The following is a 26,225-nucleotide window of genomic DNA, read 5'->3' as shown; positions in this document are numbered from 1 at the left end:
AACAATGCGTGAATCGGAATATAATCGAGTGTCCGGTGCTTTTGGTCGAGCGCAAGTTAACACAAAAACGAATTATACACTTCGGATTGGGTCAACGGTTGAGGATATTGGATTCAACGTTTTCGAGGACCAAGTTGATCGAGGTGTCGAGAAGGGGAATGCGGCTATCCGGCAAGGAAGTTATTGGCCAACAGGTGCCATGGCGGTGGTGTACCTATCCTCGAGTGGACGTAAAACTTTTACAACCTGCACCAAAGCGAGTATCGATTTCAAGGCTTTGTGCCAGCAAACAATCCCGCGCTGCGGGACTCAAAGGTATCATCTTGTCCCCGAGGTAGATTTACGAAGGGCACAGTTCTCGGTTTTTCAGGTTTCACCTTGGTCCGGACCTCGGCTCAAGGTTTTCTATGTACCTAGGACCTAGGAGGCTATTATGCGCCGCGACGCCTCCGGGAGGACTGACGCCGAGCACAATCGAATACGACGAGTCACTCGTAACCCAGCCGATTCAACGTGGCTCTTGCATTTATTATTATAATTTATCCCGCGTGCCACACAGCTGTCAAAAGTTACTCCGTGTCAATCATGATCTTATCCAATGTTAAACCCGTCCGATATTCACGGTTTCAACATCCACTTGCTACTTGCTACTAGATACGATTTCATTGACTCTAGGTGACAGTATCAGCATAACGTAAAATGGAATTAATTTGACGGTCGATAGATTGGTTCATGCGCACGACCTCGAATATCCAATTTTAAATGATCTCCGAGTAGTTTCATCGTGAGTTACTTATTGATCTCTCGTGAATGTTTCTTAATTTTATATCCAGCTGAAACACGGCGATTCTACCACTATTTGGGCGCGTAGTCATTTCTCGAGTATGACCGTCGCTTCCAATGGGATGAGTTGACCAAGACTAAATAGTTTGCCGTCGCACCCGGAATTACCCTAATTCAATTTCCAAGACAATGGATTGAAAAGGGATGAAAATTACCTGAACAGGAGGTTTGCGTGAGTGCGGGTTAGATGTCGAAAAAGGTGCCCAACTGCGCATTCCGCAACAGGTGCATTCGACGGTCAGAGGTATCGATTTCAAAGCTTTGTGCCGGCAGGCAGTCACAAAGTGGGCGCCCTCGGATCTCATCGCGTAATATCGCTTTGTCTGGGAGGGAAATTTACGAATGAAGCAGGTTTAAGGTTGGGACTATTTACCCGAGGCTGATTTATGCGTTGGAGCTTGACGGTCCACCTGCCTCCCAAGGTTTTACGGGGCCTCACGGGGGTCTCGGTGTGCCCAGGGGCTTTACGGGACTCGGCCTCGCGGTATTCGGAAAACCGAATAGAACCGTGGTCGATAGTACGCGATGCTCAGCGGTACCCTTGTGCAAAAGATCCGAGCCTCCGCCTCCCTCGACTGTGACGTCGTTGTAAACAATGCGCCCATAATCAGCCGAGAAAATGCATCCGCCCTTGTCTCGCTTGTGTTGCTCCTTAAGGCCCTTTCAGGTCTTTTAAAGTCCCTTCACCAATCACCCTCTCTGCTCGAAGACCCTTTTATCCACTTTCGCCCTAGGTATAACCTTTGCCCGTTATGCCTTGGATCCTCATTGCCACGAAACATTAATTTCAGTGATTACAGTGACGATAAACTTGCAGTTTTACATGAGAATCAGCAATTCTTTACGTACCAGTGAAATCAAATTGTCGAGCAAAGCATGATCGTCCATTTCGACACCTTGATCCATAAAGGCGAAGGGACGTTCGATGACTTCACGCTTGAATGCTAATGAGATGGTCTAGCAATACTGTAGATAAAAAATGCCTTTATACCATCCATTCGGGTAAGTGACAACATGCGTCCAAAAGTAGAGGTCCGTTTCTTGCACACATAACAAGATACCTATACTGCAGTTATCCGATAAAGTCATAACTTGCCTGGCTCGGTCGCTTTCTTGAAAAACTCGTCAACTTCAGCATCGTAGGCTTTGATAGCCACTTCTGGGTTTGAGTACAGAGGAAAATCTTGAAAGTCGAATGGGTGAATAACAATGGAAAGAATGGAGCCATTCAAGGTGATTCAAGGATCGATATAGAATTCTTCCATATCAATAACGCCCACCTTGGGGAAACAAATTTTTAATAGAACCACCTCCCCATTGTTCAACAAGTACTACACACACTTCCATTTCTTTTACACGGGCATTAGCGTCGACGTATTTGAATGAGCCTAGAATAGTTCTGATTTTAAGCTCAATATATATGCCTACGGAAATTTGTATGCCGATTTTTTATCCTCTTGGTCTACATATATACATATATATGTATGTATGTATATTATGGCATGAAGGAACAGGTATGCATTTGTACGATGCTGACTTGTACATGGTTTACAGAATCATTAAATTTGTACTCTTCGTCGAGGGGTACAAAAATTGCTCAAAGCTCTTAATTAGGAAATCATGTATCAAAAGTAGCATTGCTCTAAATATTTTGAGAAGTTTTGAAAGATTTTACCCTATTTTTCGTATTCCAGTTTCGGAATCAATGATAATTGAAAAATTGTAATAATCTAAAACCACGCAGATCAAGCTGCATTGTTTTTCCGTTTACAAAGCCTCGCGAGCAGTAAATGACAGAGGTTTGAAGTGGGACTCCAAATTCGTATATAAGGTCACATGGTGAGGGTTGAAATTTCCGAGTAAAATGTAAATATCACCGAGGAGTCATCCGGCTACCCGGTCTGTCGTCCCATTACCGGCTATTCTTTTAAATTTCCTTTCAATATCTTTTTTGTTCCGTCAAACTTTCGGTATGAAGGAGCCGTCGAGCGATCTAGGCATCCGAGAAGCCTTGTTCAGGTGTCTCGGACGGCGTCATTAGGACAGTCTCGACTCGGGGACCACGAGCCGAAGTGCCTTTAAAGTGCGGTAAAGGTGCACAGGTGTCTGGGGCCGGAAAATGGGCCTGGAGGGCAGGGCCGTGGACCCCGAAGACCCAGGTGGCGGCCCATTGTCCGGTGTGTCACCGATACTCCAAATATACCTCGGCCGGTATTGTACGATGAAACCGATACGACCTCTTTCCAGGAAGGGAGTATACCTCTGGCCGCCTAATTGCCTCCTTCGACTCGCGAAGCATTCATTCATTAGGTAAAGGGGCGACCCAGTGCTCAACGAGGATTATGGGGGATTTACAGGGCATGCGGCTCCGTTGGAACACAGAGGATATCGTCGGTCCCTCGGCGCGAACCACGTGATACGAGATATCAGACGGGGAACGAAGAACAGAAGGAACGAAGAACGAATAAAGTAAAAATTCGAGACCATAGGAGCTGTCGCACGTTTGCCTCGGTATCAGAACGTCGTCGAGGACGTGGGCCGAGGCGCAATCCGATATCCCTGAACGCAAACCAGGCGCCCGGCGCAGCGGCAGTCTCTCCCATTCGCCCGCAGGACTTATGGTGGATAAAATTCAACCCGGTCTCGAGCTCCAGCTGGAGGTCAACCAGCTTACAAAGTGCCGACGGTGAGCGATCACAAATCATAACTATATGAGAATTCCCTGCATGTTGGTTCGTGCTTACCCTGCACCACTGTGTTCTGGGCTCACTCTTCCACCGAAGAAACTGGGGGCGGTATACTTTCAAGTCCCCGGTACCTTACAACGTTTCGTCACCCAACCGCACTCCAGGAGTCCCGGTATCAGATTCATGCTGTCTTGGAATAGAGCATGCGCTGCGCGCTCTGGATACTGTTCGTTTTTATGAGGGGCACGATGAGAAACCGGAATTTTTAGAGCTACGATAAAATATCAGGGGGTTTAATTAAAGTCCCGGCCCCGTGAAGCACATTTTGGATAATGGTTGATCGGTAACATGGTGAGTGCGGTGTTGTAACGGTGAACAAATGATGATCTTCCAGTGAAATTATTTAAATTTTTTGTAAACTTCCTGGATAGGAGTTCTAGAAACATAGAGGACATGGTTAAACATTATTTGGAAAAGTTAATTCAATTCTGGTGAAAGGATTTGGAATCATTGAACAATATCTCGCATCTCAAGAATACTCCTGTTCAGAGAAACTCTGTGAAAATTCTTCCGTTTTCATATACGGAAGAGGTGTCTTTCTGGGATAGGAAGAGATCCTGATAATTGAGGCCCAACCAGCAATCAACTTCGAACCGTTCGAAAACCGAGTTATTTCGGCAAATACCAGTGGTTTGTTCATTTCTATATAACTATCATAAACTGATGGCGATCAATCAACCGAATGAGGTTCGGCATCCCTGAATATTTGGAACGCTAACCGTGTATTATTGCAAACCCGGTTTTATACCCTGACAACGTAAGGAAGTAGGTAAGTGAAGAGGAGTCATTTCCCGTTACCCAAATAACACAGTGAAGTATACAAGAATAGGTACGATGTATTATGTAGTTCGAAAACTGCTATTTTTTTCTCAAATCTCGCAACACGTACGACGTGAACTATTTCGCAAACAACTCCTCATTCCTTGCAACGTTAGAGATCCGTGCCAAGTTCCTAGCAGACATCGTCGTGGAATGGCGCACTCGCAGGTGAGTCACTCCGAGACTCTTCGCGACTGCCGCTGTTATACGTCAATCACGGAACCACTTTCCGGATGCCGATCTGTCTGTAATTTGAGCGTGAAAATGTCACTGAACAAAGGAGAAACAGGATGTTCGTATATCTCTATTTGTTTTTTTTTTTTTTTCATCACAAGCTCAATTTCATACAGATTTTTCAATAATAGCCGTGACTATTTGATGGAAAACTGATTTTCAAGTAACCATGAAAACTAAATTTTAGCGAGTGCAACACTGTGCTGCGCTTATCCTCCTCACCGAAGAGATGTCACTCGATTTTCAGGTCAAATTGGAATTTTTTATATTCAAACAGTGGAAGATATAGAAAGTACGATACCTGGCGCATATGGCAGAGCCTGTATTTTCTTAACCTGCATCTTTCTAACTGCCCCTAATTCGTGGCCTAGATTTGCCTCCCATTCAAGGAAAACTAGAGAAAATGATCCCTACTTTTGACAGCAGAGCTCGCCAATTACTGCGTAACCACAGTTCCGTACCATCATCATTTCTTGAAATGAACGGTTGGACATCCTTATGACATCCTCTTCCTCGCAATTTTCGTTAGAAGCTCATGAATTTTCCGCGACACTTGCGTTCCACGGAAAAGCAGTTGCGGGCAGTTCTCCACATCTGGCAGAGAGGAACGTTTGACGAACTCATTGGTTACGTGCGAGTTTATTTATAAACTGGTTGTAACTACAAGTTTTCCTCCGTACCAACGAAGAACCGCATCTGCGGTCAGCATCAGCGTCAGCTCGGGCTATTAAGTTGCTCTTACTACAGTGGCACTTGACTTCACTTGGCACGAGAGACGGTCTTTTGTTTGACTGCTGCAGTTAGCGGCTTCAGAAAATGATCGAGAGTCTTCTGCTGCAGGCTGCGAAAACAAAAGACGTTTTCGCAACTTGGCTAGGCTACGAGGAGACCAACTCCTATCGTCACACCGCCGAAGTCACAAGATCCCAAGCTCACCGTTCAGCGACCATCGAAGTATCGATCGGTGACAAGTCCTTCCCAGAGAAACAGAAAAATCTTCAACGACGTGGAAACATTTACCGATATCTGTTCACTAAGAGGATATCCAGACACTTTATACCGCACCATCGGCGTTAATTAGATCACGATGCGGAGTGCACCGCATAAGCTTTTCGTAAACAAGGTCATAACTTCTAGGTACTGTACAGTTCAGGACGGCTAAGTATCGCCACGGCTTGCATCTCTACGGAAATACAATATGCGGTTCCAATGCCTCGGCTGATACCACAGCCGTGTGTCGTGACCGCACGAACGATACCTACGTAAAGATTTCAGGCCTCGCGACATCTGGCGCCACCCACGCAGGCACGCGGCTCACCCCTTTTCTCACCTCCATACCAATTTCTCTCAACCTACAATTCCTTCGCGCCATTGCCTTGTAGTCTTTTTGCCAACCAGTCCTGAATCTCGTTTTGCGTTCCGACCTTTTTAAGAATCTTGGAAACCGAGGCTACGCCGTATTTTGCGATTATTTAATACTAGCATTGGACGTATAAAATTAGTTGTGGAAAATGCAGATTTTGCTTTGGAACTGAACCAATTTTAGGGGATTTAGTACTCGGGACTCGCTGTTAATGGTCTTCCTTCATCACAGGCTGCAGTTTTGTAGAGCGGTGATAGCCCCATTAGCATATAACTGTTACGGCTCACTTCACTAAGTCAGCAAAAAATTACTACATAATTTGGAATTGATTATGAACACTGGATTTTGTGTTTAGAAACGTATTCTTTTTGTGAACTTCAGTTTTTTCTAGAATCATTTGCAAACCCGAGTGTGAAAGACAATGTATCTTTAGAGAGACTTTTATTTCTCAATTTTTTCTATTATAATGACGAGCTCAACGATTATTCAAATGAAATTTGATTAGTGTGCGAAAGAAGGAAAGAAGATCATAGTTCTCAGTTATTTCGTTGGAATACAATGAGTGATGAAAAATATCAATTTTCAGATGGCTCGAAGATTCCGGGCACAGTTAAATCCTTTCAACTTTTGTCCGTCGCCGCAGGTTAGGGAAACACCGATATATTTGTTCACCTCTAAAAGTACATGCGTCACATGATATTTTCACACGTCATTAGCTCCAATTCCTGCGAGGTTGAATGGTAGGTATTGCGAAATGATTCCAAGATTCCAAATAATCAAGATCGAATATCAATAAGCGAGAGGTCAACTTCTCGAGATCGAAACCAAGATACAGAAAGCACAGACACACTATTCGTCGTAAGAAAGTACATCAGGCCAGCCTATAACGGTGTACATTCTCACTATCCCGAGGGTTCCAACAAGTCAATCTATTTTCAATCGTGTCTCCTTCGGATATTTCTAATATGACAGTAGTTATTTCGGAGCCAGCCTTGTTCCACAATTTGTTCAAGTCAACAGACTCCTACACCGCGAACTCGAAGTGGGAGGAGCGGGACGTGAAAACGTGCCTCGGAGGTTACGTGAAGAGTTCAAATCTAGTCAATCAAAAGAAGACGGAGCCACTGCAGACAGGAGCGGAAAAAGTGGTCATCGAAAAAAGATCCACCGCATCCGAACCACGTAACGTCCGCAGTAGTCCTGGACCAATAAGTAGCTCAACCGATTTCTTTCGACGTCTACGTAAAAGCTACAAGCCATGTGAGACATTAGTTGACACAGGAGACGCGAGGCCAGAGGCATTCGTCCTCAATTCAAACACATTCCTCGTGTTCCAAAGTCATGCTCCGAAAAAGTGATGAAAAAAATTTCGTCTCGTGTAAACTTCTCTCTCTCTCTCTCTCTCTCTGCCGCTCTCTTTCTCGCTCTCTGTCTTTCACCTTGAGCTACCAGCTTGTTAGTCTTGATCTTAAGTACCACTTCGCAGATACGTATACATGTATAGGTGTATACATGCATATATTATACGTATATGTTTATATATTTTCCAGAATAAAATCAAGATCACTGCACGGAATCTGCATCCCATCGCGTTCACTGTCTTCGCTGATGAATTAATTACGCAAATCTTTGTTACGCGATATGCGTATGCGTTTATATGTGTATACTGCACGGTTGCAGGGATTGGAATTCACCGTTGCCAACTTGGTGAATTATGTGAGGTAAACTTATATTATCATTTTTCAAGGGCTTCGCGGTGATATTTTTCACTCGTCGCTTTGGAAGACGTCAAGTAAGTCAACAAATGTTTCTATTTTTTTTTTTTTTTATTTTTTCCTTCTTTCAAGGTAAATTAGCGTTTCCCACACAGTAGTGGGAAGTTTTCTCATTTTTTTTATCTTCTCTGCTTTTTGTTCCGACTTTGAAGTCTGTCGGCTATTCTTTGACAAACGATGAAAAATATTTTGCAAGAATTGTCAACTTCTTGCGATTTTCGTAAAAAGACACTGACTTCGATTGGTCAACTCGAGCTCTCACGTCAGCTCCGTAATGATCACCGTTCGTTAAAATGATTAAAAAATTGCTGATAAAATCTGATTGATACTTTTCATCGTACTACGGCGAATGCCGTGATCGTCAACTTTGACAAATTTCACAACATTATTAAGCTCTGTCTTCGGTCATACTCGATATATTTCTGGTACAAGCGACGAGCTCTAGTGCTGTTCGAATACCTCGCTAGGTAGAATTCTCGCCGCCTCCTCTTCACCACGTGCTGTATATAGGTATATACCAAAACGTGGTCCATTTCTATTCCACCCGCGGGGCACCTGCACGTATTTGTCTCGGGGCAAAGGGAGGGGCCAGGGATGGGGAAGGGAAGGGAAATCGGTGAGAGAGGGCGGGGAGGGGGGGGGGAGGGGGACGTTGGAACGTCGAGATGGCGCGCGTCTACAAAACAAGGACGCATCGCACCGACGCCTTGGCGCCGACGTCCAGCTGGCATCCCCGTCACCTCGCGACGCCCCAGGGCCGCGCAGCGCCGCGACGCTGTTTACTCGCTAAATCATTTTGTTGCTCACCGTTGCAGAAATACTTGACACTTTTACTAGCCGTACGTCACACGGCCCGGTATTCGCCATATACAATCGTCGGACGGATTCGGTTAATTTGAATTTACCGCCGGCGCGAAAAATTCGACCAGCGTGAAAAAAGAAAAGTATGATGTAGGAAAGACGCTCAAAAAATAACCCTAAATCATCGTCGGAGTTGAATTTCTGTCACCCGTTGTCACGGAAGCTGATATGCTGGTTTCTTGATCAAGGATCTGCGTCAAGGGATGTTTCACCGAGACGATTGAGGTGTCAATATCATTAGAAATCATTTCGTCATCTCCGATATCACACTGAAATCGGTAATATTAAAACAACATTCTGGATTAGTGATCGTCGAAGTAATCGTTGGTAATTACGAGCAATTATTTAGGGTTGCAGGAAGCTCTTTGTGATCTTAAGCAATCGTATGTAATTTTAAAAATCATGAGAAATCACTTTATCAGAGTGAAATTTATTTGTCAATTAATTTCTCGTAATCACTCTACAAAATGTGAGTAATCACGAAATACGTGATCATGGTGTCAATTTTTGCTCAGGTCAAACACCCCTTGATTTATGTGGCGAACGTTGACTTAGCAGTAGAAAGTGGACTGGCGAAATTTTATACAAATTCTGACCGGAGTTGAGAAGTATTTTTCAAATATACGCAAGTATGATTGTTGACAACAAGTTGCGAACGATCGTTTGAACTCTTACACAGGAGCGTAGAGTAAAGTTGTACTACATAACTCAAATTCGTTCCCAGCGATATGACGAAGAGTAAGATATAGTATTAATTGTAGTCACGAGTCTCTACAATACGAAATTTTATATTATAGTAACTGTTTCGTTAAGCACGCGATAATAATAAATACGTTTATTTGAGAATTTTTCAAAACTACCCTGTTCTGTAATTGGTATGTAATCATTCTTGAATATTAATATTAGATTATCACACATGTCATTATGATCCCAAAGAAAGCGTTATTCATTATTTTCAAGTGACGTTATTCTCACTAATTACCAGTTTTCACACATATGATAGAAAGTCAGAGATCGGTTCCGATAATTTATTTCTAAAAACTGGTGTGTATATATACACTAAGAGAGTTAAGCATTCGGTATAAATAAATATATTTTAACTATATACACTGCTGAAATATCAATTACACGAATAGTTAAATCTATGCGAATAGTCGGGTATTTTTACTACATTTGAATAGTGGGATTACCAATTACATCGCTTCTCTTAGTGTTGAATACACGAAATCAATTATGTATACAGGATTTCGACTGGGTTCTGAAGAGAGTGCATGATCAAAAAAACGGATGAAATTTAGCTAAAAAATTGTTGAAGATATGGTAGCATAATTTAAAAGTATTGTTCAATTCTATGAGAAAGGCGATATCAACTTTTCAACAAGATGCTCCAGTAATACGACATAAATTGAGTAATTCTTAGTGGAGAAAACGGGCACCTCCAATAAGTCTAGAAAGAGTAAAATGCAGAAAACGGATCCACGGCATATGGAAGATACGTGGGACAGAAATGACTTCCTGTACGGTACAACTGTACCAAGAGAAATTTCTTACCGTGATTATCACACAGTCCCTAACTATTTTCATTCTCTAACAAAACAATAAAATTTATACCTCTGGGTATGTACAATATGAAAATAAATTTTGAAACTGTAATTCGAAAATTCAGCACATGTTGCAATTTATTCCGATTATGGTTAGTGTACTGTATTGTCTTGGTAAAGAAAAAAACAAAAAAATGTAGTCAACTAATCAGTTACTTATGTAATTTCAACGATATTTAGCTATGCCCATTTTACCAGAATTCCCAACCGACTATATAAAAATGAAACTCTCCTAAGTGTTTACTTCGGATCGTCGCATCCGGGGATGGCTAGGAAAAGCAATATCCCGGTACTTATAATACGATACCATAGAAAAGACACGGCACATCGTCTATCCGAGAGTCATATTATTCATGCACCGTGTACGGTATCGTTTTGTGCGCTACGCGCAGCTGGAGCTTTTTCTAACGTACATAAAATTTTGAATCCTAAGTAATCGCCGTACTCAAAATCTCCGGGATTTCACGCAATACTTTTTCTCGCATTTATCATCGTCGTGCAGTCATTGTCAGAATAATGTAAGGAACCGTGCTAACGCTAACCCTTCTCAAATTAATTCGCACACCGATGACTGCGACAAACCGCAAGCGTGAGTGACGCGGTATCCATGCGGTACAAAATCCCGACTGACACGATGAGATGAATTCATTCCCGCGTCTTGTGTTCCGCATGTGCAGTATAATACTCTGCACGGTAATAGACCAGCCTATATTTACGTCCAGACGCGTACGGGATCGAGAGGCTCTGGCACAACTTTCCCGGACTATTAAAACCAGACGATCTCCGAATATACACCCCAACCGGCTGTGTCTGCGGTCACGAGGATTCCGGATATAGCGCATTCGTCAAATCGTTTGTACCCGAGGTCCAAACATTTTGGCCGAGAGTCTACCACCGGGGTCAACGCAATTGCCATGGTTCTGTTTTCGGTTTTCAGAATAGGCCAAGAAATTCTCTCCTGTAGTCACGCTACAATTCGATATCAGTTGTATCTGCCGTCATCGCCTTCCTCTCATGAGATTTTACTTACGACGAGGTAAATCTTCTCAAGTTTTTGTGAATTACCTATGTACGAAAATTCAGGCACGTATACTTTTCAGATCTACTGCTATTTTGCAAGGAATTTCAAGTCTGTTCAGGTATGTGCAAATAATTTGTGTATCAAAACCAGTTCCAATAATATTTGCAGAAAATTATCGTTCGAGTACGGTGCGAAAATACAAAGATACGAGTAATTATTATAGAACGAGTCGGAGTTCTAAGACAATACAGAATTATTTCTTCAGCTTGAAAATATAATACCTGTACTATCAATAGAACAAAGAATTACTGATTGTGAGTCGCTATCAGGAGAAATCACGCGCTTTCGTAAAACGTTAACAAACGTTGCAGAGAAATAGATTTGAATAAATTCTCCGACTGAAAGCTACTTCAAACGAATGATACTTCAAATGAAAGCTAATGACACTTTTACAATAAATTATCTAGAATTAACGCTATCGGTAACTTTCTTTGACTCGTTATGCCAGCTGCATTGTCATAGTGACTAAACAAATAACGAATAGCTATAAGTAGTTGTCGAGTTTATGATTTGTTACAACGTTCAGATCCTACTGTTAGTAGTTTTGTAACATTAGCTTAGCTATTAATAGGCCGCGAATGCTTTAGCGATGAAACTTCATGCAAAACTTCGCTGAAGTATTTTATAGATTTACGAGATGGCAAAGCTTCTTTGAAGATACATTTTCATACTCACTCAACCGGAATCCCTACTCCAATTTTCTAAATATTCGACGCAAAAATCTATACATTTAATAAGGCAATTAAATCAACCCGAATATTTTCGTTCTAAAAACAGTCAAAACAGATGAAAAAAAAACGGCCAATAAATATTCTGGTGATGAAAATAGCAATAAATGAGTTTTGGATATTTCAATTTACAACTGGCGAAAACAGATAAGAATTGGCAGTAAATCTGCTCAGAGTCATAAATACACCGTTAAAAACCAGTTGTAGACGAACGAGCGTTCCGTCGAATTTGAGAAATGTAAGTGCAGTTAACGCGCAACTGCAACTGGAATAACATAAATGGTAGCACGTACGATAATCTAGGACGTTATATTTAACGTGATCTTTCGGTACAATATGTATATATATATATATTTATATATCTAAATACCAGTGTCTGTTAAGTACATATTTTTGGATCAAGCGAGTTTTATTTTTGTGAAAGAATGTATATTTAGAGACACGTGGCTTGGTACAGATGCATAGCCAGGGCATATTTCCTATACACATCGGTATAAATAAATATTCAATCTCCTGCAGCAGCTGAATCCGCCCGAGATTATACGCACCGAAAACCGAAAAATTCTCGTTTTATTGACGAAGATTTAATGATAGCGGGAATCGGATGGAGAAACACAGTGAATAGAACGAAACCCTCGGGTTAAGGAGACCTCGTACACCTTGAAGCGGCGTGTCGAGCGGTAGGTAAAACATCGGAGAGGGGGGCGCGATAACTGTTCATTGAAAGCTAAACTCCACTGATTAGTAATTCATTACGCCTAGGCTCGTAGTTACTTCCTGTCGTGCCTACCACATTAGCATAAAAGTCATCGCTGGCTTGACTTTACGCGTGTACCTACCAACAGGGCATGCCCGTATAAGCGACACGCTTGTAACCGAGTCGTTGGAAACGTAAGGGCGGCAGTCTTGGCCTCCAAACTCAAGGTTCAGACATCGCGGTGTCCAAATCTGATCCTACACCGTGTATCGACTTACCGTGCAGGGATTCGTCGGTGTTGGACATTATGGACATATTGGCCAAACGGACATCATGTCATTTACTGACCCCAACCGACGAATCTCTACATGGCTATCATCCTGGGCCACGAACTTCAAATCGTGTATTGACTTACTGTGAGATTCTTTCTTTGGAACCTCAACGAATCAAAATTCTTCGAATTACGTTACATCCTCGACTGTATTCACGAGGATGACTCGAGCCCTTCGGGTTCTGGAGAAGGATCATTATTATGCGTCCCATGGGCCGGGCGCCAAGGAAGGAACTACATCTCCGGCAACAACGAAACCATCTTGAAGGGAATCGCATCGTACGTACGTTATACTGTTATGGTATACCTGCACCTTCGAAACTCTGGCGCCGTCCGGTTGTTCCGGGCGTCGTCGTGACATTTTATATGCGGAAGTGAATGCATGATCATCGAGAATTCGTTATTCACTGTTATAACCTGAGTCACCGGGAAACAAAGAGACACTGGAAATGCATTTCAAAGTTTGAAATCAAAAACTACTGTCATGCCAAGAGGCGAAGAGAACGCGGAAGGATAAAATTAAGATGCATCGTTGGGTTAAGTTTCTGGATTGTCGGTGCTGATGGAATTAATTTTTTATAATTACACTATTAAGTGGATCTTCACAAGGTTCGAATGGCTTCGACCAATATTTTCATTTCGATTAGTCGCCGTTCAATGAACGATAGAATCACTCCTCTTCAGACTGGAGTTTTTCAAGTAAACTTACGTGACGCCCAATTCTTTTTCTCGAGCCATTGCCGATCATCTCAGATTTGTCAATCGGTAAAAAACATCTGGCGAAACATTCCATACTCGTAAAAATTGCTCTAGACCGAATAAATTGTATCTGCAAACAAGTTCCGTTTTTCATATCAAGTGATTAATCCGACAGCTCGCAATCATCGCCCGTCGTATCTCAACCGGGAAGGATATCCATTCGCACTACGACTGTTCCAGTTATCTCGAGGACCGTTGCAGGTCGTAGATAAAAAGTGAGTAAATCTCCGTGAACCGGGACAACCGGGTCTATAGATCGGAGCCGGAGTTCCTTCTCTTAAAAATTCCGCAATCTTAACCGTTGTTTACGACGCGTTGGTGGGTCGACGACTCTTGGACGATATTACATCTCGCCCATCGAGCCCAGGTGATTCCAAGGTAGGTGAGTGCGAGTAACCGAGTGACATCATCGGGGCGACACGGTAAACCGGTCAAATAGTCGAGACGCGATGTGCAGGGAAGGGGAGAGATCGACGCAAATCGCGGCCCCTCGTTTCTGCAAGATCGACTATTTGCGGAGTGGATCCGCATTGTGCAGCCGCATGCGACCGCCTCGCTGTGTCGAGCTGTCCGACTCCGGACTCTCGTGTATCATGGCGCCAGCGCAGTCGGCCAAGCCGTCCTCCGGAATGCAGCCAGTCCGGAGGTTCGCGCCAAACCCGGTCGCCGGTGCTACCGTGCGACGTAGAACACCTTTGCGTTCCTAAAGGCACGGTTTGCCGAACGCCTGCAATGCAGGGCCGCCAACCGTTCCCGCCTTTTCATTCGACGCGCAATTAACGTTGCAGTCTCCGTGTGAACAAAGGTTGGGTTTATTTCCTGGGGCTGCCCGATTTGTCGATAAGTCGGAAGCACGGTTTGTTAAAAGGATCGATTAATTGGAAGGACCGATTTGTACAGCAAAAAAAAAAAAAAAGAAAAAAAGAATTGGAATGGCCGTGGATTAATGGATCGATGATAAAAACGATTCGTTGATATGGATGATCGATCGGTTGGTAGAAAAAACCATTTATTTTAAAAATCCGATTAATCGATCGATAGGAAAACTGTTTTATTGGAGAAACGATAAGTTGAAAAAACAAGTAATCGAAGTCTACACTGAGAGAAATTTTTAGTTTCGGTTACCGCTCAGTCTGTAACTATTTTCATTTTTTACCACAATAGAAAAATATAGTTCTAGGCAGAAAATGAAAATCAGTTTTCTAGCTGTTACCAAAAAGTTTAGTATCTCTCACTATTCTTTCTCATTACGATCACCGTTACTATATTTTCTTGTAACTGTTGCGAGAAATTAATGCTTGTGCAACAATAAATTGATGCTAAAGCCTTATTTAACTAAAAAAGTAGAGTAAACCGAACAAATTGATTTAGCGTTGCAATTACCAAAAAAAGGATCGACAATATCGCAAAATGGTTACGCGTACCTCGTTTTTCGTAATTCCAACAATATTCGAACAGTTTTTTCAACGATACCTGTTTTACTGAATATTTCTAGTTTCTGTAACAAATGAAATTTTTCGCAGTGCGCAAAAGAGACGGATGCAACCGACTGACAAATTATCCGTTACATCGGTACCGTGAAGTGTAATAAATTCAGACACTTCTGCACGTGTGATTTGTACGAATATCCAACTCGCACACCATGGCTCGATTGGTTTTAGATGGCAATATAAACTTGATTTCAGTGCGTGAAACGCGGTTGAGCACGTTCGCATGCTTTGGCGATGACACGTTTTTGAATTGTCGCAACATTTATCTTCACTTCCTGTTAATAATGTATGTCAGGACTCCGAGATCAATTTAGGAATTCTTCGAAACATTCGTGCCTGAGGAACGATAATTGCTTATAAAAAAACCAACAGCTAATCGCAATATTTCACATTAACATTCTCTAATTTTTGCACACGATACAAAAACCATTAGTTACATCAAGAATAAAAGAAATAAAAATAAAACTTCTCAAATAAAAATCTAAGAATTAATTCACAGGCGTCTGTCTCTCTACTATAATCGCTGTTAAACTATTGACTACAAACGCGATAGGAAGAAACCTGCAAATCGAATTCTTGCGTCCGAGAATCTCGTTAATGACAATTATACGTTTCGGGCTAAGTTCGCGATACGTTAAGAAAGATCAAAGTTTCCTGTGAATCATCTGTTCGGTACAGAATTGCGAGGGCGATGAATTCTACAAGATTCTGCATCTCTAGCCTCGACCGGTCGGGTTATTCGCGTACTCATATCATTATAGAGGTACAGAATGCGCACGTGTATACAGAATGACTTGTGTGAGGTGCGTCCTTACTCATTAGCAGGATTTACTTTGGTTTAAGTACAGAGTCGCGTTGTTCGCGAGTTGTAGCTGACGTCGTTCGTTACGCGGCAGTGGCACAAGGCCGAACCGTGAAAAATAAAATATATGTATAATTATAGTCCGAGAGTAAATATACAGGAAAAATTTGACGCAAGTATGAATACAAGACATCCATAGACGTGTGAATATTTCCAAAACTCAAGCTGGGTTAAATTTTCTAAAAGAACATAAAGATCGTGAAACACCTGTGTATTTCACCCAAGCCAAACCTGCCAGCTGTCATCGCGAGAAATTCATGAATATTTTAAACCCCCGTGTGTATCTTCTTCGGGTCCCTGGTTCAAGAGAACGTTGGAGTGTTTCTTTTTTTGTAGTTTTAATAAACACTAAACCGCGAAAAATTTCGAGAAAAATAAAATTCTAAGAAGAGAAATACGCGATTCGGTAAACGTGGGAGTCGCTGAATTATTCTTTACTCTTCACGAGAACTTGAACGGTCATCCGAGTCGAGAAACGATTTCTTATTTTAATACCCGCGGTAGGCAGATAGATGGTATGCTATCCGGCCACGTATGCTCGTAAAATTAACGCAATTATTCCGCATTCCTCCTATACTGCAGTTTCTCCGTTTCAATATATGCCGACCCGTATAAGTACAGTCTATGATTTGTGCAAGAAATTCCATACGATGGTAACGTAACGTCGCGTCGTATAGTCTAGATTTTATAGAACTCTCGTCATCGAAGTGGAACTCGCATATTCTGTCTTATCGTACGATCTCAAACTCCGCGGCTCGGTCCGACGAATAGGTGCCTTTGTTATACGCCAGCGATCGCTGATCTTAAAGCTCTGTGATCTTTTGAACTCGCGGCTGCGAGAAACCTGACTCTTTGAATCAAAGAGTAATTTCTTGCAGTTGGCGATGCTGAGCACCGCTCGTCAGTCCGAATAAACCGACTCACAAATCTGCAACATTTATCGTGAGTGCAAAACTGCTTGTGTCTTTAGCGGAAAATTGACAATAATAGAAAAAAGCTTCAGTCATTCGGTACAGTGTCAATTCTTTTGAAATATGAATCGATCAATAGTCGTTGTATAAACTGGTCAGTAGGTATAAATGACTCAAGTACGTACCAAACAGTGAAAAGGTTACCGTATATATCATACGATGTATTTAAGTACAGTAAGGTACCTAGTGAATTTTTAGCACTGATTGTGAGCAGCAAGTGTAAATCGAATCAAGTGTGCTGGCGGTGAAAGCTTGGATGCTTTAAACGTAGAAAGTGCTCGAAACATGTCCGGACGATCGGGCAATTTGTTCGAATTAGTAAAAAGTTTCATTGACTACGTGAACATGTCTAACGAAATGTTCGTCGAGCCGACTAGGGTTTACTTCGAGTGAGCTGATCACATTTTGAGAAACAGTTGCACGATCCGAAAAGTGGCGTTTTAATCAGTACCTACTTTAACTTATACAGACGGCTCTTAATTCCCGCTATATGGGATTAATTGAACAATTTAGAACGTTATGGGATATAGATCTATTCGATAAGTCGAGCCGGTCGAACCGGTGGGCCTGAGATCCATGCTTGACCAGACTCGTGAAGTCGAGTCAAAGCGGGCATACAAGTTACGTCGTTGGGTTGCCTCTGTCTGGGTTAACGAACCACGAATCAAGTGAACCCAGGGTTACACTTACAGAGGCGATGGAAGTCAAGACGATAAATTAAACACGTTGTACACAATACCTAATTTCCATTGCGTAATGGCGACTATCAAATTGGGGGCTTTAATTATCGATACTATCCGTTGGCGAAGGTGAGTCCAGGCAAGGTACACACCTACTTACTTATCTCGTTAGTCTTTCTTTTATGTGCGGCGCCCACTCGCGTTCAACGATTACCGGTAAACGGTCCGCCTGATCATCTGCTCGCACATGGCTCGAGGAACAACGTCGAAGCTCCTTCCATAATGCGACGAGCCCACAGCAAGTGGAAAACCTTACAGTACCTACGTATGACTCGATATGGCTCTCAGCGATCTCTTCGGGGCGGTCGGCTGGTCACCGTCAGGTCGGAACTCTGGCGCCAGTAAAGAACTATGTCGTGATTCATATGCGCTACCCACCGCGGCAGAAACGTAACGTCATTATATTATACTTTAACGCAATGCTCAATGGCTAGAAGCAGCGCCGCTGCCAGGCGAGAGACTTAATTAAATTCAGTCACGTTCTCAAGAAAGTTACGACGTGTGGTTTGTCGAGTCCCTCGAACCTGCCAATAATGGCCAACTCTACATGACGGATCTATGATATTGTATTACATACGGTACCTAAGCACGCGATGTGTCGTGAGTAAATGTGAAGTGAAATTTTGAAGCTTTGTCAACTGATGTTACCGACGCCTTGAAGTAGCGTCTTTGATGTCAAAGCGTCGAATTCACACTCCTCTCTCTAGTCTTGTGGCATCTTATTGTTGAACAAAAAGTTTCGTTTGTGCGAGAAGAATTATCGCCGAGCAAGTTGACGGTATTGCGATATGAGGTAACGATTGACATCGTTCGATAAATTTCTTAGAACTCTACGAGAAATTCAATCGGATCATTCAGTTCGAGAAAAGACCCGAACTCCATGAGTCGTGATTCGATATCTCTGAATCCCAAAAGCTAGATGCTAAGCGCTGAAATTTTCCTCAACATGCTAAACAATGCATCTTATAAATTACAACCAATTGATTGATAATTTCATAATTTCAGATATTGTGCCACGGTAATAGTATAAAATTCATTTCCCTGGCTAGTGTGTAACAGTTCTTTGAAATGTTACCTATGATTAGTCTCGCGCCGATACAACGATCATTATCAACGGCACAGTAATTAGTCCTATACACAATTTGTGAAGTACAAAGTATTACATTTGTGAAAGCGTAAAGTGGCATGTGTCTCGTACGTTAAGTTTCGTTTCTAATATAATTATTAAAGAGTTATGTTCTATGCAGTTATTATTTCCAGAAAAACCTCGTGTTTGAATCTTTAGGGTATACATGGTCTGGGAGTTACAGCCGCAGTTTCTAATACCGATAGTCATGAATACTAAAAGTTTTCGAAAGGATTCGATAGTTTTCTTTATATATCGCGACATAAGGTCGTAACCACCAAAAATGTGATTTTAGTGACGAAAGGGTGTATAATTTTTTTGTTTTTTTTTTCACTATTCGCTTTGAAAATGATCCGAACATATAATTCAATTGGAATGAAGCATTTCAAAATATAAAAGCAAACGGTCGTATGTTAGGCAAATACAACCTTTTTCCATTATCGAGTACACGTGAAAAAAAACATATCAAAACAGAGGGTCGTAACCACCGTTGTTTTTTTTCAAACGCTTTAAAAACCATTGAAACCGATAGATGAATCGAAATCTGCGAAAATTCATAAATCTTAAAAAAGAAAATTCTCGTAGTTAAAACGACAAGGGTCGTAACTGCCAATTGTTTTTTTTTTTTTTTGCAAGCTTATCGGAATGACAAGAATAACAATAATAACTTTTGGCGGTTACGCCAAAATGCAATTACCGTACCAAATCATTTTTACAACTTTTATCAGGGCCAAAAAGTCATATTTATCAGCACATACGACAATTTGCTTTTAATTAATGAATTTATACGTATGGCCGAGAGAAGTGAAAACAATTATTTTGGCATATACGACCTTAAGGAATTAATCGATGTAGGTTTATATGGTTGAATCAGTAGCAGAAGGTCGTAATTCGCTGACCCGGCGTGTCATATATATATTTGGTGACTTCAGAAGCGAGGAAATTTCCTTGTCGAATCGTGATGGAACGGGGGTACGAATCTGACTAGATAAATTATTGAATCGTAGGTTGAATAAAAGTTTACGTCTGTATCTCAGTCATTGCTAACGTGGATCGCTGATAATATTTATTATGAATAATGGTGAAATAAATAAAATCACATCACATCAAGCACGGCCGATCGAAACTACCGACTAGTGGAATATTCGCTTCTACGAATTCGGAACTTTTTTCACTTTCGATAGGAAGATACAGACGTATAAAAGCACACGCGTGATCCGAGGTGACCTATTCCATCGATTATCTTTCCGTAAATATGGCACGATTCGACAACGAAATTTGCAGGTGACAAAAGCCCGTTCTCACGATCCACAAAAAGTCTGTCTCGATTTGTAAGTGATTTTATCGGTCGGATCTGACGTAACTGGCCAATGAAATGAGCGGCCTCTGTTGAACGTTGAATGTCCAGAAGCGCTGTAAGTGCTTATGACGTCATAAAATGGATATTTACAAGCCAGGTCCGCGGCTCCTTAATTAAACTGTTACTCAATTTCAACGTTTCTGACCGTATTTGATGTTTTAAGCCTAGATACGATAAAAAAAAATGTACGCCCTTTTGCCTTTTTCAACAGCAAATGGTCGTAAGATGGCGCTGACGACCTTAATCCCTTAGACACGCAATATTATACAAATTGGTATAACCATTAAAACTGTCGAAATAAATACATCTACAAAAAAAGTTACGATTCTTCAATTTGCCATTCTCCTCGAACGAGAATGACTAGCAATTTTTCAGCAGTTTACATTTAAGTAGACTTTTTGTCCATACAAAATATCGAGACTTGAATGTTTTTGAAAAACGAGGCTAAAGCTGTCGGCCAGAATTAGCAGGTAAATATTCTAACGTTCATTCGAACAAGGTAGTAAGTCGAAAAATCCACATTTTTCGATATACCTTGAGCACTCAATACCTACTTTTATAGAATTACGAGGATAAAACTGAAATGCATTCTTCTATTTTCAAAAAGCCGAACAGGTCGGGCTGCTAACCGTGGCTGCCAGTTCCAGCTTCACTTTTGAAAAATGATCGTCCGTTGCATCTGCACGTATCAGGTGGGCACGTATACGGCAGGTACACTTGGGTACAATGAATCTGAGACGGCTAATTTTTTACACTAGACAGTTATGTTGGCAACACTGAGAGACCTACAGCGCCATAGTCGGCTGAGTGCGAAACAAACTCAATCTCAATAAACATAACATAACCCATGACCGTCGAATCTAACCTTAAAATGCCGCGGGGATAATGACTTGTTAGATCGACACTTATTCTAAGGTTAGATTCGACGCTCATGGGTTATGTTACGTTTATTGAGATTGAGTTTGTTTCGCGCTCGGCCGACTATGGCGCTGTAGGTCTCTCAGTGTTGCCAACATAACTGTCAAGTGTAAAAAACTAACCGTCTCAGATTAATTGTACCCAAGCGTATCTACGAACGAAGAGTGACGGAACATCTGTCCGTGATCGGCGACAGTGCTCTACAATGAAGCCAAATTGCACCAGAGAGATAACTTTCTATAGTTTAGTGGGGGCTCATTAGGTGATCTTGTAACCACGCAGCGTGCACACACCTTGATGTCGACGATAAAGGCGACTTAATCGCGCCGGCCTGTCCCGTTCTAACAAGCGCAGTTCCCGCCACCGGCTGCATGCATGCAGTCTTGGTTATTCGAGAAAGGAATAAATCAAAGATTTCCTTCGAGAAACAATTACGTTCCCGCGGCGCTGCGTCCGGCGCAGGTGATATCCGCGAGCTATTTAGTTTAGGCTCCTATCGGGAATATTCCGCTCACAAACCGGCAACACGAGTTAACGGGGTCAGGTGCGTATAACTAATGCGCGCCATCCCATCCCATGAATTCATGTATATACAAACATTTACACCCGGAATATACATATGAGATGTATATACATATAACGGTGCAGACGGTTGCGTGGTCTAAGACCAGCTGGGGTTGCGGTGCATCCTGAGCGACTGTTCCGCTGCAGTTCTTTCCTTTTCTTAGATGCTAGAAAAATTCAAGTTTGCAACTTAGATTTTTGTCTCAGTTTTCGTCTGAATCGCTGCATGTACATGCGTACATTTTTTGTCAAATACGATTCGCTTGAAATTTTGCATACGTGGGCTCTTGAGGTCGCCGATTACGAATCCGAACTCGAAATCCGAAAATTCATAATGGTGGCTCCAATATGGCAAAAAAACAAAAACAGTATGAAAATTTTTCGTGTATATTATGTTTGTGTAAGAATTGGCATTCGGATTATAATGTTAGATTAGTAGAAAATGCTTTTTTTCATGGAAACGTACGAATTTTTACCATTTGTTTGCACATCCTATTTTTGCAATAAATAAATAAATAATCTTTTTTTCATCTTTACACTTAAAAATATTTCAAAGACCATGTGGAACTAAAAAACTGGGCAATTGTTACAAAAAAATTAGTTGGATAAATAAAAAGCCTTAAATAAAAAATGGTGGGACGCTGAGCGTGTCCTAGCGTGAATTAAAGGGTGAAACTCCGACGTTGCCTGAGGTACCATAATTTTAGTGCAGTCTACCGTATAAATAGCTAGACTAATCATAAAATGTGACTATCCCTTTTTCCGCTCATAATCAGTCAATTTTTCTCTGAATAGCTGTCATAATTCGACACATTTTTTTCTGACTTAAGTCGTTTCTTCGAAATTTTTGATTCTGTAACACTCTCGTAATATGGCATAATTTTCGTAGTATTGTTTCAACATTCTCAGCAATTCTCTATCAAAATATTTATAGATTCGTTCTATCGAGAATATCTGCATTCCTTTAACACTTTTATTTTACAAGTATTCCACTGCAAAATTCTCGCTTTTTGTGAATGCTAGTTAAATTCCGTACAACATGCATTTACTATTTCATTATCAGTAGCTGCATTTTTCGTTCATGTATCGTTAGAATTTTGCGACCAAATGCAAATTACATGGAACGTAAATTGCTGTTTTATCATTGATCAAAAAACTAAATTCCTTCTATTATATAATAATTTAATCGCTATAATATTTAGGAATAAAACTAGCTGCCTTTGGGCCATCAGATCTCCGATGATCAGCCCAATTGAATGTTCTTTTTCACCAACAAAAAACTGACTAGTGGAAGAAATGATGAAATTGATTTCAACCGTTGGTATAATAACTACAAAATTACTGATCGCGACAAAATTTACGATTGTGATTAACGCCAACTGTCCTTAGCGAGATGTAAAATTAACGATTTTACACCTGAATTATTTGTTTCCGATGTTCAAGCCAACCGGCCGAAAAGTTCGTCCAACACGGATGCCAATTCGCACTATTAAAAATTATGAGAAAACCCAAAACTGATGATTAAATTTAGGACACCTTATCCCTTGACTCGGTTTTGTCGCTTTCCATTGTTTTAAACATCCGATTTTAATTCCCACATCGCGTATTACGAACAGGAATCCAAAACTGATCATCCAATTCCGAACAGTCGAATCGCTTGTGCATTATTAGTACTTTTCACAATTGTTCGGCGATTTTTCACGGTGAAAAATTATACTTCCAATTTCTGACGAATCAATATTCCGTCAACATCCATCAAGATACAAAAAAAAAATTTCAAATAAATAGAAAAATTCGTTCCACGAACCGCTTAAACTTCATCCACATTGAACAAGTGTCTCTCTACTTCTCTCTTTCTTTCTGTCCGTGGGTATTCAGATGCTAAACACGAGAAGCGGAAGAAAGAGTAGAAAAGTGCGCATTCGTTCACTCGGCCGAGAAGCCTCGACGTCTAAATTCGGTTCGTAGGGTACCAGATGTCAGCAGAGTGATGCACCAAAGGTTATTAAATATGTATGTGTGCCTGCGTTTCTTGGTCTAGATGTTTATACACACCAGTGGTAAACTCCATACGGTGGCCATGTGGTTCGTTTATTGGGCTTTGTATTGTCACTTGGCTGTTCCTGAAGCTATAGCAATATGCAGCAGCCTTTGGGTTTTCACCGGGCAAAGCGTTCTTGTATGGCCTGCATGTTGCGCACTCAAAACTTTCGGGCATTACGTTTTTCCGAAATTTCGTTTCCTCAAGTAACACGTGTTGTCCGTCACGTCGGACGCTACGTTTTTTTCTCTATACATATTATATTCTTCTCTTTTCCCGAGACGCCAAGGAGTCCATCCGTAACATCTGTCACGTTTTACAAACATGCCTCCAATATGTCTCGGCTAACTAACTCGACGAGTGAATTTCGACCATGTGGAATATCCTTCAAGAATGTTCACGATGCTTGATGCAATTAACGAACGATATTCCGCAATTATCTCGACGATTAGACGATTAGACGACTTCCCTTCTATAACGGTCAAATTATGAAAACGGACTCAAAATGCACAGGGTTTATAGGAAACGGCCGATCGCTCATCTAACACAGCATAAAATAAGCTCAATGTTGCTTTTTGTTCAAATTATATTCTACCCTTAGTTCGTCGGTGATGCAATTACGTAGGTACGTCCGAATTTTCCAACCTCGTAAATAATGCATATAGTAGTCGGTAACTTCAACGAGACAAAAGTTTACCCGTTTACTCGATACATGCAGTTTCACTAAAATGTTATAAATGGAATAAACCTTGTTTTTAACGTTGGATAAATCGGTTCAGTGGTTTGTAACTTATATCGCGGTTGGAAACATGTTTTTTATCATACAGGCAACAATATAAGAATAATTGGAGCCCGTAATAGCGAAAATGATATATTGCTCTCAGCGATACTCTGAGAAGTTGCTATAAGTACATGATACATGGCGTAATAATTGCACTCACCATCATCGGACGAAAGACATCGTTGCGACTGCAGGCAGCTGAATCGTTCACGCCTTCGGGTACAGATCACAAAACCATCGGTAACAACACGAATGTGTTACAAAACTTGCACGGTGTTAAGTTGAGAACAAAATGTAAAAGACTATTTTAATTTTTACGTACATAGATGTACGATTATACCAAAAATACGCGACGATATAACGGGGCTCGTTTAATTTTAATTTATGGAAAGCATCGGGATCCGTAATATACGTACACTGAAAACGAAGGAAAATAAAAAGAAGAAACGCATATGCATATACGACGGTGCTGCAGGACACGCAGGCTTGCAAGGTGAAATCGCACGTTTGAGTGTGGTGAATAATTATTACTCGACTGCAGCCGTGAAGTACAGCTCATTAATTCGTCAATAAGTTTAGCCTAGGGGCGCCGTCTCAATTCGCAATAATTAACATCTCTATCTCGAGATCTACGTCGAAGGGGCGGGCGAGAAACGCGTCAGGTGCGACTCGGAAGAGGCCTGAATGAACTCGAAGGAGTCGGCCGAGGGAATTGGAGCGACGGAAAGTCCCGGTCGCAGCACGCGCCGGAACCGGAAGCTGGGTAAGCACGCGAGCAGCGTGCGCACCGCGTGTCTCGCGTTAAAACTATATCTGATATACCTAACAGCGTGCAGGAAATTAGGGTACAAGTATTATATTTTACTCGAAGGGTGACCCGCTCCCCTCGCACGACGGTATACAATGCACGTATGCGTCTACCTAACTGTATAACTCTAATTACATGCACGGAAAATGGAAGACATCAGACGTCACAGGCGTCAAATCAATTCCACGAGTATTGAAATTCGTGCACTAAAGGCTTTGTCAACTTAATTTTGGTAGGATTTTATAGTTAAATTTGTTACAAATTTTTGTCGATTTCTGTTTTTCATTCTCACTCCGCAGCGTTTGTCTCGGATTCATTACGTTTTCGGATAAAATTATTCCGATGATTGTAATGATTTGTCGCATATCGCAGGCACTTCACAATATCTGGTTACCACTTAACTCACTAAAAATATATAAATCATACTTGACGACTAATTTTATACACTCGCGAAAATTACACGATGTGTTATTCACAATGGTCTCGTTAAGACTGACGCGTCGTAGATATTTTGATTCTGGATTTAGCGAGCTGGACTTTGAACTTGGCAGCTTAACGTCTTGCCGTTCCGTTGTATTTACATATTTGGGTGTCGGTGTACCAACCTTCGTACACACGGATATAAGCCAACGAGTGAAACTGCGGACGCGATATCTCGACGTGAGTAGAATAATGCAATTGCTCGCAAGCTGGTACAAATACTCATCTGCAGCCGGTTCTTGAAC

The 26,225-nt window shown here is 41.5% G+C and overlaps 1 protein-coding gene across 4 annotated transcripts in view; it reads right to left on the bottom strand.

Annotated features, from left to right (window-relative positions):
- Nucleotides 1–26,225, bottom strand: part of LOC124301536 (carbohydrate-responsive element-binding protein) — a 98,080-nt gene that overhangs the window by 60,663 nt on the left and 11,192 nt on the right. The window contains exon 1 of one of the 4 annotated variants that reach the window (XM_046756724.1): nucleotides 24,853–25,586. The exons of 2 other annotated variants lie outside the window; for them this stretch is intronic. The gene's annotated coding sequence lies outside the window, so the exon portion shown is untranslated. Of the gene's footprint in view, nucleotides 1–4,253; nucleotides 4,655–24,852; nucleotides 25,587–26,225 lie in introns of those variants that run through there. One more of the 4 variants, XR_006907509.1, reaches the window with a different exon arrangement.

The sequence above is a fragment of the Neodiprion virginianus genome, chromosome 1 (genome assembly GCF_021901495.1).
Source record: "Neodiprion virginianus isolate iyNeoVirg1 chromosome 1, iyNeoVirg1.1, whole genome shotgun sequence".
In the NCBI taxonomy this organism is placed as follows: Eukaryota; Metazoa; Arthropoda; class Insecta; order Hymenoptera; family Diprionidae; genus Neodiprion; species Neodiprion virginianus.
This window is presented reverse-complemented; position numbering and strand designations above follow the sequence as displayed.